Genomic DNA, 11,316 nt, shown 5'->3' with positions numbered 1-11,316 from the left:
TAGACACCTACTCTTAGAGAATTAATTCCATGATGACTATTTGAAATACATTTCCCAGGAAAATTATTCAAACAGTACAGACCAGTCAGTGCTGGAGTGTTTTGCCTAGAGTATATGGTGTCTCTATCACCAGGCATTCTCAAGAATAAGTAGGATAAACACCTTCAGGACTAATTTAGGTGGAGATGATCCTGCTGTGGAGTATAATGATGGGCCAAATGATGTCTTTTCTCATACTCTTTTCTATGATTCCTATGATTCTGCTTATAAGGACATACAAGGGGACATACAAGGGGAAATAAGCCCCAAGAGACTCAAAGACTGGAGCAAATAAAAAGGTGAGTGTATAAAGTCATTATGGCCTCCTGACTAAAATACAGACACTGGAAACTGTTCTGTTCGTTCAAAAATTGGAAAAGAAATCAAAGTGAACCGAAATCTGAGTACATGGATGTTCAGTCCCAGCTATCATAGTATTGCTATCTCAAATGCAATGAATAAATAAATACTGAGACAATTTAATGCTTGTTTGGTTTCAGGGCTTTGTTCAAAAAAGGGAGGCAGGAAAATTATATAAATGGAAGGAATAAAGAAAGTAGAGATTCTCATCTCCCAGGAGATAAGGTATAATGAACAGCAACCATTAGGAGAGAAGATATTACTGCTATTTCATTAATGATATGCAAAACCACTAAGAAAATGGTAGCATGTAGTTAGCAGCTCTTGGCCAAACTGCATAGTTCCTGAAAAAGATTAATGCTTACTGCAGCTGAAAGCTGTTTTGTTCATTTGTGGTAACTGTTGTGTTCTGTCCACTTCTGAGACATCGTGAAGCAAAACTATATATGAAATAACACACCACCACCACCACCCCCCCAGGAAAAAAAAGCACAAGCATTTATTCTTTTTTTGCATCAGTAAGATCAGACTTTACCAAAATGAAGGAAGCAAAATGGTATCAGTTCACCTTACAAAAGCACCAACTAACCATGGCTATGAAACTTATGATAAAAAATACTGTCTGGTGAAACAGCAGAATATGACTAAGAGCCATACTGGTTGCAGAAGGACATAAAAGAGCTTGTTCCTCCGTAGTGCTCTGCCAATTTTTGCCAACTGTGAAGAAAATAAAAGAGCTAAGGTTAACATTTGATCATCTGAAAATTATCACACAAGTGTTCTTTAATTTTTATTTTTGGCATTTAAAATATTTTTAGATAAACTAAAGGAAATTTCAGAATGAAATTTTCTTCCTAATCAAGGAATCCAAATAAGGATGGAAACACAAATTATTTTGCTTAGTGAAAATTCTGTAAAATTTATGCATCCAAAAATGCTCAATGTTTTAAGGTATTTGACTCAAAATTTGAAATTCTGTAGGAACTACTTTTGTTTGAATTTTCGTTGCTTCAAAATACAAACACCCAATAGTAAATACATGGGATGAAGGCATTTTACACTCCCATATCCTTCTCTCCCTTGTTCATTAAGTCACAGCATGACAGTAGCAATAGATAAATATATGGGGTAATAAAGACCTTCCTAAACCAGGGACAAAATTCTTTTTCATATGCTAACATTGGATTTCTCCATCACCTTCTCCCAGGGCTCTTCCCAGGCTAAAGGGAATCATAGGTATGAAGAATCCCTCAGCACTGACCTTCTTCCTCTGGCTATACAATGTCTCACAGTACCCCAGTAAGCTGCTGCTTGAGGTGACTTCTATCCTTCCTGTCTCCAGAAGCCAACATGTACACATCCTTCTAACTGAAAGCTTGTTTAATATTCCTGTCAGTCAGACTTCCTCAAACATCAAATTCTTGCTTTCCTGTGCTCTGCTAGGAAAAAGATTCTCATGCTAGTTCTCAGTTGTACCTCTGGATATGTTGACAGTGGATAATTCTTCTTGCTGATGCTCTGGAAATTTTGAGAGCAGCAAGCACGACCCCTGCCCTGACCCACTTCAGGGATCCCCCAAGTGATGTCTCACAGCTGCAGAAAGTAGGTTTGCATCTGCTTGATTCACTCTGGCAGGCACAGCAAGGGAATTTCTTCACTGCTTCCCCCACCCCCAGGATTATTGACCCATTTTGTGGGTTTAAAGCGCCTTAGGATTTTGCTTGGCTTTTTCATGATGAAGGAGAAGGTGCTAATGGAGTCCGGCATCTGTCCACACTTGTCTGTGTCCACAGATGTGGGAGGCAATCTTTTTTTTTTACTAAAAAAAAAATTTTAAAAATAGTTCTGACTTATCAAGGGCAGATTTCTGCCTCCTGCTTATTCTTTTGATCACTTCCCGAGCTAAGTGTCTCCCACAGTGCTGCAAGGTTGCAGAAGCACAGCCCTGGACAAGTCAAAGGGTTTCAGAGTTTTCTCAGTGAACAGGCTAACAACAAAGAATGCTCACACTGGAACATGTATCTTGGTCCAGCCCAGGACCTCTCTCTGACAGTGGCCAGCTGAAAATGTTCTCTGCCAAACACAAGAACTAAACAAATGTATAAAGGCTCCATCAGGGCTGGAACTCGGGGCTTGGGGCTGTCTTAGGGACATGCTGAAACAGAGATCTCTGTACTTTAGTTTTTAATGGCTCTAGATGGACTTTTATTCCATGAACATATCCACTTTCTTCCTGAAAACATTGGTAGTTTCAGGGAATTTCTCCTTTTGTCTCTCTGAAACCTGACATCTGACTATTTTATCTGATGGTCCCTAAATCCTATATTAAGAAAGACAAGTACTCTATTCATGGGTTTTGTGTCAGCTGTGGTTTAGAGACCCCTCTCATACCCTCTCTTTGCTGTGTCCTTTCCAGGCTGAAGAGTCTGTCTATTCAGCCACACCTCATGGAGAAGCTGTCCCATATACCTGAGCATCCATATCACTCTTTTCTAGTTCTACTGTATCTCTTTTGAGGTATGAAGGCAAGAGCTGCTTGTGGCATCCAAAAAACTGGAGCACTATAAACAGTGGCATAATGATGCTTTCTGTTTCCTATTCTTAATACCTATTTCTTTCAGGCATAGCTGAACACTGACATTTTCATTACAACTCAAATGTCCTTTGCCTCATGTGAAGTCGATGGTTCTTCATTGTGGATTTTAGTTTTTATGACCCTGAGAAACCCAATATTATAATGAAATTTTTCCACTTTATTACCCGCCTCTTCTTGCCCATCACCTATGAATATGTTGATCAGCACAGATACACGGGCAAAACATGTTCTGTGTAGAAAAGCACACTATTAATCTTTAAAAGAAATCAGTACAGGAAGAAAATCCTCATTCCCTGAAAGGTTAAAATCACTATACAATCTGCCAAAGTTGACCTTAAGGGGAAAAAAGGTAGGTTTAAACTTCTGATGGAAATTGTCTTTAAAAGCTCGACAAATAATGTATTCTGCATTGGCAATAACTGCATTAGTTTTTTTTATTCGAGGGTGCCCAAAATGTGCATGGGTCTGCACTCACAGACATGCTGATTTAAGACTGTAACAGCAAAAGTTTGTAGAAAAACGTAATACCTAATTAGAATAGATAACATGGCTGGAAAAATAGTAAACCTATCACGAATGATGTCTGTTGATCCGATCTGCCAAGTAAACAAATGCCAGTTGTTCTTGGTATAAGATATTTATTTAAAATTGAAATGTAGAAGTGAGTGTTAAGCTACATTTTTTAAATATACAAGACTTTTCAAAACTAAATCATGCCTAGAAAATAAGTAACATAGTACAGTTCACAGTAAAAACTTCTATGGGTTCCTGGCAGTGAAGATCGGAGAATTTAGGATTATGTGTATTACGTAGGTCTGGAATGCAGTAACATTTTATGAATTGAGTAATTTTATCTAGTATATGTCTAAAGAATCTTAGATTTATGTTAACATTACATAGGGTTTATGTAGAATGTGTTTGAATAGACCGACAACAGTCATCTAAATCATTTTTATCGAATGTTTGACTCATAAAATTATCATATTTGTCTCAGCAGCTCAATGCAGTACAACTCACCAGTCTATGTCTGTTGCAGGCTGCTAGGACAACAAGAAAGGCTTTGGTCCTTGACTACACCCAGAGAAAAACAGGACAAAATATTTTTTGTCCTACAGAGAACACAGGAACAACTAGGGATCCTACTTGAAAAGAAAACAAAATGTACAATGGGACTGGATAAAGGAATGATGATTAATGAGAAGCCTCAGATTATACGTAGTCACAGAAAAATAGGTCCAGAATGGACCTTGATTAGGCACCTTGTCCATCCTCCAGTTCCAATGCCAGATCAATAGTACTTGCTATTTGTCCAGTATGTACTTAAAGACATCCAGCAATGGAGACACTATTACACCCTCTGCAATATAAAGCTCTGCCTCACTAATGCTACCATTAAAAAGCTTTTCCTTCTTGATGCAATTTAAGTCCATTACATCTTACCCTACCTATCAAGAATAGATTATTCCCCTTCTCTTTGCAATGGCCTTTTAAGTATATAAAGACTCTTAGCATGTCTTTCTTCTGCCTTCTTTTCTTTAGCCCAAACAACTCCAGCTCCTTCAGTCTTCCCAGTCCTCTGTTCATTATTTTTCCACCTGCCCTGTCTCCTGTTGGTCACATACTTCTTGAGCTACGGTGCACAAAACTAACCCTTCCACTGATGTCCTACCTAAACTGCATAGAGCCCACAGATTGCTTCCCACACATACATCTTCCTGGGACATGTACTATTTCTGCCATGAAAACACATTGCTGACTCATGTTTGCTTGTGATTTATGGTAGATTCCAGATTCCTTTCTAGAATATTACTTTTTCACCAATTGTTCCTTTTCCTGAATTTGTGCAATTTTTTATACCTGCCTAGGCTCAGCAGCTTGCTTTTGTCCCCACATGTGCCTTATGTTTTCTAGTCCAGTTTTGTATTTGTCAAGATCCTAATCCCCTCCTCCAACATGCTTGCAATTCCTCCCAGAACTGAAGAGAACTAGATTCAGATTCTTAGAGCATCCTACCTGGTAAACCCATTTTGACACCAGCTGTTGACACCTACTCTGTAGGCATGGTTATCTACCCAGTTAAGCCCCAGCTCCATAGCACCTCTACACAGACTATGTTTCCCTAGCTTTTTATCAGAATACCAAGGTACAGTACCAAACAACATATCATTACATTTTCACATGACTCAGTCACTGTGGTAACATAAATTAACAAAATGTACTTTGTCGTACCAGCTTTGTTATGTAAAGTGTGTAGGCTTTTCTACGCAAATAACAGCAGAAGCAGCACAAGATTCTGAGGTAAAGAAGTAACTGGACAAAATGTGGTGGCTGAAAAGGGAAAATAATGCCATGTGGAGGCTAAACAAAGAACTGACAAATCATCCAGACATTTTGAAGATGTCAGTTTAGAACCAGGGACCATAACTGTGGCTAAGTGGAAGGAAAGTATGATGGTCTACCTGCAAAGGATACTGAAACAACTGAAGTAGAAAGCCAGCAAGAAGTAGACTTAAGGTTTAGGAACTTTAAGGAAAGCAGCAGTTATTTAAGAAGGTAAAGCAACAGGTACTAACAGTAATGACATTCTGCTGAAATTAATTATCTGCTCTGGCAGATACATGATAAAAATATCATTTGATATATGATAATCTCAAGAACAAGCTGGATCAAGAGAGTTTTGGGCAGGGGTTACCTGAGAAGTGGACTGTTGTGGATGGAGGAATGAAATGCAGGTTTCCCAGGTCAAGACCGTCAGTAGTAGGTTCAATCACAGGGGCTGGCCAGCTGTTGGACAACTGCAGGAATAGAAGAGGCAGGCATTCTCTATGTCACAGGCAGAAAATGTTCAAGTCATGGAAAACAGCTGTAGCTCATAAGGGTGAAGTGGAAATGGCAGATTAAATGCACAACATAATTGAAAAGATAAAGAAATTTTGAAAATATCTGTATCTTTTTATTAAAAAAAAAAGGTAACTGATGCAAAGGTCCTAAAGCAAGTCTGACTTGACAGAGATTCATAAAGAAGAAGGAAAATCAGAGATAACATGTATAGGAGGCCAATTTTATAGAAAAAGTATTGTCTATAAACTTTTGCTATTCTGTATTGTTAGGTTGTAGTTACGTAAACAGAGATTCTGGAAACAAAGAGGTTCTGGTTTCAGAATGGGGCAGCTGGTCCTGTTTTCCCTCTTCTTGCTTTTAAGTACTGATTAATCTCACAAGTGTGTTCTCATTTATTAACAACTTTTTCCTCCATTTGCTGACCAGGAAAGTGTCGTGCAATGTGTGAAAGTCCCAGAGAAGCTACGGAAATCCTGAGTTTCAGCAAAACCTGAAGAACAGTGATGTGGGAAAGACTGTGGACATACAATGGAGAACCAAACCCAGAGGAAAAGAGAGATGTGGGAGCCCCTGTGACTGTCCTACCCAGTGAAAGCCTTTTAACACTTAGAACCCTCCCTTCCAAGGTACTACTGCCATATTTGGGGTTTGTGGTCATGGGACAGAAAAATCCTGGATTCTGACTCCCAAACATCTGTTTTAATTGGGAAGAATTTGCTTTCTAAGGCAACAGGAGAGGAAATGAGGTTTTACCAATGAGCAATGCAGTGACATCAAGTAGCTCACTTCATTTTGAGTAAACCTCACACTTGAGCAGACTTAACTTGTGCTTATAACTTGTACATTTTAATCAATTACAAAAGTACTACAGGTTTCCAGAATTGCAATCTCTTCTAAACAAGTGATGAGGTCAAAATATCCTTTAGACAAACTCAGCAGGAACTATAGTATACTAAGAGAAAAAAAAGTTAATGTGAAACTCTCTTGTGACTTTAAGTAGTTTCAAAATCAATTCCACTCCATATTATTCTGTTCTCTTTTTTTCTGATAATTGAGAATAATTTTCTCCAGCACTGCAGTGCTTTTAACTGACTCATATGCTCCTCAATCACCAGGAAAGGCTTCAATAATAAGCAGCAAAGTAGCACTGCAAGTGTCTAATTCTTTAGTCTTGCTTTCACTGATTTCCTCTATTAAACTAATACTCATAGTTGCATTTGGACACCACTCTGACTCTGAAACAGCATGTCTGAGACTGAGGGAACAAGCATTTTTTTTTTTTTAGTAGAGGTCTCAACCTCCTTCTGCACAGCTAAGTGACTACCCAGAGGAGAGAGCCAGCCTCCTGCACCATGATCTGAAGCTTCCAAACTCATGCCTCAGGATGGGGATGAGATACACCAAGAAATTCAACAGACCTTGTCCTGAATGAGTTGAATGGACAAAATCATGCTATCACTCTTACAGATCATGTCAGCTCTAAGAGGGAGGGTTTATTGGAACATATATTGGAAAGGAACATAGCCCTGTTCCTCTACAATCTTTTGTCCAGGCAAAGCTATCACTAACTGGAAAAAATTTATTGCTTGCTGGAAAAATAAACCCTGCAGAGTGGCCCTTCAGGCTCATATTTCTGTGTAGGATTTGCATAGATTAGATGCAAAACTTTAAAAACTTGGCCCATTTTTTACTGGGTAACAGAAGAGCTTTTAATAAACATTAATAGTAGAATAGGAACAACTAACAATTATATATACACACTTCCAGTCTGTGAGTAGCAATAGCTGTATGTCATATCTTGTGTACAATACGCCCAGCCGGCTCACTCGCCGTAATCACACCACCGGAGTTTCATTCATATCTCCCAAGCAGCCTCCCGGCGCTCACCCGCCTCGGCAGGAGCACAGAAGGCAGAGTGGGATGGTGAGAGGTAGATTACTTCATCTGCATAAAATTGCGGGGTGGGAGGAAACATCTCATAATTAGAACACGGGACGGAAATTAAGGTTTCTACCAACTCCGCCACAGACTGAGTTTGTTACCCTTGGCAAAAAGCTCTCCGACCTCTCCTTCTCCATCCGCAAAGACAGGGGCAGTAAGGTATGAGGAGACTTGAACAGTAAAACCTCCATAAGCACCCAGACGTCTCCTCAGATGGCAGCAGGACCTTTGCCAGGCCGGGAGGACCAGCTGCCCAGACCGCTTCAGCGCGGTGCCTGCCCCAGCCGGTAACGTTTTGCTGTTCCGGCAGGGTGCTACTACGGCGGCCTTCGCCCTCCGGGCGGGCATCCCCGACGCGGCGGGTGACCGCGGTCCCTCAGCCGCCCACCACCGAAGGCCGCTGCGAAGGCCGGGCCCTCACCACACGGCGCCGGGGCGGGCGGCTCCCCTGGCAGGTTTCGTCGCGCCCCGGCAGCAGGTGCCCCTGAGCCCGGCCCGGCCCAGCTCGGCTCGGCCCGGCCGCCCAGAGGCGCGGCGGGAGGCGGGGAGGGGGCGGTCGGCGGCGAAGGGGCCCGGCGGGCTGCTCGCAAGCCCCCGCGGAGCGCCTCTCGCAGCGCCGCGGGCATGAGGCGGGCGGCGGCGGGAGAGGTGAAGGCGACCTTGTCGCCGCTCCTCCCGCCCGCAGCGGCGGCTCCTCCTCCTCCTCCTCCTCCTCCTCCTCCTCACGGCATGCGGCTGCCGGCAGGCTGCAGGTGGGTGGCTGCGGGGGCGCGGGAGACCCGGCCCCGGGCGGGGCGGGTGCGCGGCTCACCGGCCATGGCGGCGAGGGGAGTTGCCGCGCCGCGCCGTGCCGCCGCCGCCGGCCGCTGCCCCGCTCCACGCTCCCGCCTCGGCGCCGCCCATTGCCGGGGCCGAGCCGCCGCGTGTGTCAACACGGGGCCGCGGCGCCGGCCCTGCCCCCGGCGCCTCCCCGAGGTCGCCCGGCGGAGGTCGCCCGGGCGGCGGAGGCCGAGGCGCGGCGGGGAGGAGCCGCTGCCGCTCGGTGCTTCCCGGGGAGGTAGGAGACAGCCCCGTCCCTCTGCCCCGCCACCCCGGGGGGCCGGCGCCGGCCGCCCCGCGCCTCGGCAGGCCCCGCGGCCGGCCCCTCGGCGGGCCCCGTCCCTGCGGAAAGTTTTCCTCGACCCGGTCGCTGCCGACCCCGGCAGGACCCGCGGGCCGAGCCGGCGGGAGCGGCCGTGCCTCCCCGCAGCGCCGGGCTGGTCCCGGGGGCTGGTCCCGCGGCTGTTCCGGAGCCGCAGCTGTCCCGGGGGACACCCGTACCCGCGAGTACCGGGCGCCCGAGGAGGAATTTAAAAGTTATTTCAGGTATCCTACCTACCCTGCCGTTACCCTGCTTCTAACTTTTGGGGCGAGGGGGGTTGGTTTGGTTGTGTTTTTTTTAAATAATTCTGTGAGAACAGTGGTGAAGATTTATTCCCTGCACTTTGGGTGAGAGAACCGGCTGCGTGAGTTGGCTTTAACCAAACCGTAATAGGCAGAAGCCTTTAAAAGCATTGGCTGCACCATTATCAGATCTGGATGTGGCTTTTAAGTTTCAATTTATCTTAAAAATTAATTTTCATTCACCTTCGTGTTTTGGACCTAATTTTGCAGGTGTGTCCGAGTAACGCCGGGCATGTACGGTTGTATTTGTGGAGCGGTGACGTTATTTTATAATGCCCCCGGGGGAGGAAACTCTGCTGGGCTGTGTTTGTACAGCACCTTCTGCAGCCGGCCCTGGTCCTGCCTGGCACTCCCGTGCCTGACTCTCGTTTGGTAGCTTTGACAGGGCCAAACAGCTCTTCTGCGACGGTGTTGCTGAAAGTTGGGTTAAGTAAACCCGTCCCGCTGAACAGAGACCACACTTCTTTAACAGCGGACGTATTGAAATGTCTTGTCCTCTTGGTCTGTGTTTGCAAAGCGGAGGCATAATTCATAATTGCGCTTCTTAGGGTTATGCAATTAACAACATACTTAAGATAGCAGTAGCATAGTCTTTTGATCTGGAAAGAAAATAAACCATTCAAGTATGTCTGGGTTTTCAAAGTGGCAGGGTACTTCTTCCACCATCTCTTCACCACTTAGCGTTTGCCCATATAGAGAAACAGTGAATTCACGGTAACGCTTCTTCCAGTACTGTATTAGATAAATCTTAATAAACTAAATTTTCTATGTGGTGATGCTCCAGGGTGAGATTATACTTTAGCAGAGTGTACTGTAGTGAATGGATCAAAATTCAAGCATGTTGTCATTTTAAAGAGAATTTGTTACGTCAGTATAAAACGCATTTGCAACTATTTTAGGAAAATAGGGAAAGGTTTTTGTGTGTTCTCTCTCCTCCCCTCCCCCTTCCTTTTTATTAATTCAACCAATTAGTCTTGAGAAAAAAAAATCTTTTTGTTTTTTTTTTGTTTTTTTCCTAGTGGAGGTAGTTGAACAAATTCCTCCCTCCACAAACCTTGCTGTATTTATGGTTTTAGTCCAACATGGGTATTACACCCTTATTACTACCCTAGACTTCCATAGGGCATCAGTCACTCAGGGCTCTTAGAATTACCATTACCGTTTGCAATCCTTTTAAAAAGGCAGTTACTATTTATGAGGTCCTGATAGAGCTCCACTAACAATTTTTTTAGGCATCTCTAAAGCAAAACACGCTTTAAAAAATGTCATCTTATACAGTAAATGCAAAGAGAAGTGGAGTTTTTTGAAGGTATGCAATTTAAAAACAAACGCCATACTCTCAACCTGACAGAGCATGAAGGGATTATCCAGACTTGACTCATCTGTGTAGATTGTGCATTTTAGACTGACTGCTGAGCTGAGCAACAGTCTGCTTGGAGTGATTTCACTGCCTGCTTCTCTGGGTTGTACCAAGCTTTAAAAACATTATTGGTGTTCCAGACCTGTTTGTTTATTTGAAGAAAACTAGGCTTGCAGTTGATGAGACTTGAAAAGATTGAAGATTCAGTTCAATATTTGATGAAACCTATTTACTGTTCAATTTTACATAGGTAAGTTGAAAACCTTATGAAATTTTCTCTGTGAGATCTTATATTTCCTACGTGCAGTTGAAAATACTCTTTAAGCGAGCTGGAAAAGGATAATTCAGAGTCAGCGTGAAGTGAAACGAGGAACTTACTTGGCTCAGGTCAGTTTTTGTTGTATGCAGAAATGGCTATGGCTAAGCAACTCCATGTTTGGTAGAAAGGAGATGTGTAATTTAGGTTTACTGCTTTTATTACAGAGGTCATAAAATCTTGTTTGGTATTTTCTGCATCAGATCCATAACTTCTGGCTTGAGCCAGTAATTTAAAAAAAAAATAAATCTGCCCTTGAACACTTATAGTCTGTGTAGTTTTTTCACTGGTTGCACTTCATTTTTTAATTAAAACAGATCCTAATCTGAATTTTGCTAGCCTCAGCTTCCAGTCATGGATCTCTTCATAATACGTATTTTAAATAATTCTTAAAAACTAAAGTGCTTGAAACAGATTGAC

The 11,316-nt window shown here is 43.2% G+C and overlaps 1 protein-coding gene and 1 long non-coding RNA gene across 2 annotated transcripts in view; one reads left to right on the top strand and one right to left on the bottom strand.

Moving 5' to 3' along the window:
- Positions 1 to 910: 910 nt before the first annotated feature.
- LOC141940257 (uncharacterized) lies at positions 911 to 8,652 on the bottom strand. The gene is made up of 3 exons (XR_012627937.1): positions 8,589 to 8,652; positions 5,688 to 5,790; positions 911 to 1,116 (listed from the first exon to the last, which is right to left on the bottom strand). It is a non-coding gene; the product is annotated as an uncharacterized LOC141940257 (long non-coding RNA).
- A 441-nt stretch (positions 8,653 to 9,093) lies between these two features.
- The window catches only part of ZC3H12C (zinc finger CCCH-type containing 12C), a 46,562-nt gene continuing 44,339 nt past the window's right edge, over positions 9,094 to 11,316 (top strand). The window contains exon 1 of the mRNA XM_074860113.1: positions 9,094 to 9,142. The gene's annotated coding sequence lies outside the window, so the exon portion shown is untranslated. The remainder of the gene's footprint in view (positions 9,143 to 11,316) is intronic.

Source organism: Strix uralensis, chromosome 2 (assembly GCF_047716275.1).
Source record: "Strix uralensis isolate ZFMK-TIS-50842 chromosome 2, bStrUra1, whole genome shotgun sequence".
Classification (NCBI taxonomy): Eukaryota; Metazoa; Chordata; class Aves; order Strigiformes; family Strigidae; genus Strix; species Strix uralensis.
Note: the sequence above shows the minus strand (reverse complement) of the source record. Positions and strands in the feature narration are given on the sequence as shown.